The 4,269-nt window shown below is 66.2% G+C and overlaps 1 long non-coding RNA gene across 1 annotated transcript in view; it reads left to right on the plus strand.

Annotated features, from left to right (window-relative positions):
• Positions 1-518, plus strand: part of LOC120613555 (uncharacterized) — a 2,065-nt gene extending 1,547 nt beyond the window's left edge. Inside the window, exon 3 of the long non-coding RNA XR_005655735.1 lies at positions 341-518. This is a non-coding gene — a long non-coding RNA (uncharacterized LOC120613555). The remainder of the gene's footprint in view (positions 1-340) is intronic.
• The last annotated feature ends 3,751 nt before the right edge of the window (positions 519-4,269 follow it).

The raw sequence follows: 4,269 nt of genomic DNA on the forward strand, positions 1-4,269 counted from the left end.
CTTGGACGGGCAGACGATGGTTTCCCCTGCAGGTGCAGCAACACCAGCGGCAGCAGCGTCTTCGCAGAGGTTCAGGTGACCAGGGCCAGAGCAGGGTGGGCAAGTGAGTATGAAGCTAGCACTCCGCCTGGGGGTGGAAGGGCCAGCAGTGAGGGAAAGTGTGAGCGCAATGTGCCCAGGGGCCAAGCAGAAGGACGGGAGAGGACGAGCAGGGGTCAGGTCTGTGTGGGGCAAGGCCTCCCACCGAGGATGGAGGCGGCAGCCCAGCCTCAGACAGCACCAGGAAGGCGCCGCGGTGCCCAGTGGGCCCCTTCCACCTTTTCTGTCTTAATTCTCACAGCACCCACAGAGTCTCGCGTAGTGGCCCTTACTGAGGAGGCCCAGCCGTGCGGGGACTTGCTCAGGTCACAGTCAGGACGGAGCTGGCACGGCCTGGAGCTCTCACAAGACAGAGGACCAGGTTGTAGAGGGGCCAGTCACTCTGGAGGTGGCGCAGGAGCCAGAAGGTAGATTTGGGGCAGCCCCAGAGCCCCAGGGCACACGGAGCCTGCCCGGCAGGAGCTCATCTGTCAGGAATTCAATTAGGTGGGAGACCGGTGAGGGTCTCAGGGCTGTGCCGGCCTGGAGGCTGCATGGGGCAAAGTCCAGGGCCGCCCATTCCCCGGGAGCCGGTCAGCCTGCAGAGGCCGCGGAGACCCTGGCGGAGGTATTAATGAGATGCCTCTAGGTGCAAATAATAGTTTAATAGGTGTGAGTGGCCGGGCTGCTCCCTCGCCGGGCGGGCCTCCCCGCCTTGTTAGAATAAGTAATTAGAGTGTACGAACACTCACTCCGACACTTTAATAAAGTGTCAGCCATCACCCTTTTGGTATTTAATAAAATAAAATTAAATATTTATTACATTTTCGTACGCATCGTATTTAAGACGCACTCGTCTCCCACTCGGCCCCCCCAGCCCCCCAGGCTTCAATCCCAAGGACACCTCTTCCCACCTCTCAAACCGCAGCGTGGCAGAGAGGAGGCTGATAATGGGATGTGTAAGGCAGAGCTGGGGGGAGAGACCCCCGAGGCCCCCGGGGAGGGGGCGGCAAGGCAGGCCCAGGGGGGGCGAGGAGGGGCGAGGAGGGGCGAGGCAGCCAGCATGGCCGGGTGTGGGCCCGGCCGCTCCGCAGAGCGCAGAGCTCTGAGCCTTGGAGCCAGACCCGTTTTCTGCGTTCCTGTCAAGCGGGGCGGGACGTTCGAAGTCCCGCTTCCAACCCAACCCCGCCGTTTGCCAAAGGCCACTGAGGCCGGAGGGTGCGGGCCTAGGACGGCGGCCCCCGGCGCCCCTGCTAGAGGACACGGCGGGCCCGCGGGGCAGCGAAGGGCTGCAGAGGCCCTGGCTCAGCGCACCGGATCCGCGGACGGCTCCGACCTCCACCCTCCCTGGTGACCATGAACGGACGTGTCCTGCCTTGGGGGTCACGCGGCCTGCCCCACACGTGGTGAAAAGCAGAAAGGCCCCTCAGTTCGCCGACCCCGTCGCCCCAGCCCCCCAAGCTGAGGCCTCGCTCTCCCTCTTTACTCCCCCGCTCCCCCGCCCTGCGTGACTGCTCTGAAGATGTTTTGTCTGATTGCAAAGGCGACTTCCAGGGAGCCTGGGATGAAGGGAGGGGACGGCGTCGGGTGAGCCGCAGACGGAGGGAGTTCAAGCAGGAAGCAGTGCCGGGCAGAGGGTCGCGCGGTAACCAGAACGGGCCACCAGGACCCCCAGGGGGTCTCCGGCCCTGCGCCCGACCCAGCGGAGGCGGCCAGCCACGGGGCGCACCCCGGGGGCACCCCCGGGACACGCGTCCGGGACAAAAAGGGCCCAGGGCGGCACCGGGCGCGGAGCGCTACGCAGCGAGGAAAAGCACTGCCCACGGGGGTCGCCGCGGGATCCCCCTCCGCGGAAGCCCCGGAACAGGCAGACGGCGGCAGAGGCAGGGGTGCCCTTCCACTCTCCCCGTGTGCCGACAGCCAGCGCTCGGCCCCAGCCCCTCTTCAGAGGCGTCGAGGCGGGGCTCCCCAGCTCCCTCTCAGCCCCCAGACACAGCTGCCTCGGGTGTCACGCTAGCGGGTTGCATTAGCCTGGGGGGGTGGGGGGGCCCTTAGGACGCCTGGCAGAGAGGGGTCCTCGGCTGTGCTGTCCTCCCAGCTCCGCTGTCCCCTCTGACCCCCCTCAGCAGGACGCCTCTGTCCCAGCGGGGACAGTCCCTCCCAAGTGCCCCAGCACCAGCTCGTTCCCAGCCAGTTGGAGCCGCTGCTGGGGGCGTCGGGGCTCTGCCACCCAGCCCGCTGGGCAGGGCGGGGCCCTCCCCCTCCCCACGTCCACAGCACCTGCTGCCTCTGCGCCGGTCCCGGACTCCCTGGCCGGGAGAGGCTAGCCCAGGGCCACGCTGGAGCCGGAGGCCAGGAGAAAAGCCGGCAGCACACTTCGTCTGTACTTTGCATCTTGATATTTTGTTCATCGTGGATTTCGTGTAACAATTTTGAGTGTTTTAAATAGTGGACTGAACGTGCGAATCTCCATGGCTGGATGCGTGCCCCACCCTGCTCCCCATGGTCCGGGCCCTGCCAACTTCGTGGCCAGGCCACCCTGCACGCCCGGCCAGAGGCCTGGACGCCATGTGCGGAGCCCTCCAGTCCCTGCCTCCAGGGCTGCTCAGACCCCGGCCTTCGGCTGAGGGGCGTGGCAGGGCTCGTGGTGTGACACATACGCAGGGCTCTTCGGGACAGCTGAGCCGAGACACTGGCACCTGACGCCCTGTGGGACGGTGGGCAACGGGCCAGGCCTGTGTCTGTCTCTGAGTCTCTCTCCCAAGTCCCCTCCTTGTGTGTAGCTGAATCCCTATGAGCTCAATGTGCCGATGATGGGGTCCCACTGAATGCTTGAGACGGATGAGGCCACACAGGGGGTCAGACAGAGGGGTCCTGCCCCAGAGTTAGAGCCCTGTGAGGGCACTGAGGGTGAGGGGGCAGCGGTCCCAGGGTCCCCTCCCAGCCCAGGCCTGGAAGTATCTGGGACCCGTTCCCACGGCCACGGGCCTGGCTGCCAGCTCCACCCCTGCCCCGTGGACAGAGAGCCAGTAGGAGGGGCAAGCTGAGCTCCCGCCCTGGGTCCCCCCAGGACCTGGGCTGGGTGTGTGGGGACCCCTGGCTCTCCTCTCCCTAACCCTCAGACCCCTCTCCACCGCCAGGCCGCTGCCGAGCTGCGTGGGCACAGCGTGAGTGTCCACCTTGGACTCTGGGCAAACATTGTGTTGACATTCAGCCGTGTGGCCCTGTTTGTCTGTTCAGATGACAGGGCTGGGTGGGCTCTTTCCTGGCCTGACATGGGGGGCCTGCTGAGGGGTGTAGTGCCAGGGCCTGCACAGACCCCTCCTCACAGGGCTGTGAACCGGGTGGAGATTCTCCCACAATGCCCTGTGCAGAGCCCCCTCGTTCCGCCCCCCACACTCCTCCCGCTGCCCCCAGTGCCCGGCGCTCGGCCGAGGCAGGAGTGAGTGGGTGACTGTGACGCTGTCAGAGCCAAAGAGCCCTCTGAGACCACCACTCTGCCCCCCACATGGAGGCTGGACGGCTGGGGTCCAGCCCAGGCCCGAGAGCTTTGCCTTAACCACCTGGACACCCCAGGTGCTTCTCACCTCCAGTCTCCCAAGAGAGACCCTGAGCCCCCAGACTGTGCCCAGAACCCCTGCAGAAAGCCCCTCTCACCCCACCTCCCTGGGCTCTGGCGGGGCAGGGGCCAGTGACAGCCCCATTGCCAGCTGGGGTGGGAGGCGTGTGCTGTCCTGCCAGGAGGTGGGGGATTCGGGAGTCCTGTGGCTTGTTCTGGGGAAGCTTCTCTCCCAGCCCCTCCGTCTTCACCAGGCAGCTCTTTCCGTGCTGGGGGAGCTGGTCCCCAGAGCCACCCTCTGGCCTCTGGGACAGCCCTGAGCCCCGTTGCCTGGCAACTGCCCAGTGCAACCAGAGCAACCGCCATCCTGATCCCCCACGGCAGCTTCCACTGCGTCAGCCTTGGGCCCCAGGGGGCAGGAGCCACCAGCCCAGGGCAGCGCCAGCCTCCTGTCCCATACCTGGCCTGGCAGCTCAAATGTCCATGCTGGTGTCCAGCAGGGGCCCTGTGGTGGGCGCGCGGCCCCTCTGGCCACAGGGCGCGTATGACCCTAAGGGCCCTTTGGGGTCCAGCCAGGCTCTCCAGGCCCTTCGGCTGGCGGTCAGCTGCAGGCAAGAGGTGGTTTCTGTGTG

This window comes from Pteropus medius, unplaced genomic scaffold, assembly GCF_902729225.1.
Source record: "Pteropus medius unplaced genomic scaffold, Ma_sr-lr_union100, whole genome shotgun sequence".
Classification (NCBI taxonomy): Eukaryota; Metazoa; Chordata; class Mammalia; order Chiroptera; family Pteropodidae; genus Pteropus; species Pteropus medius.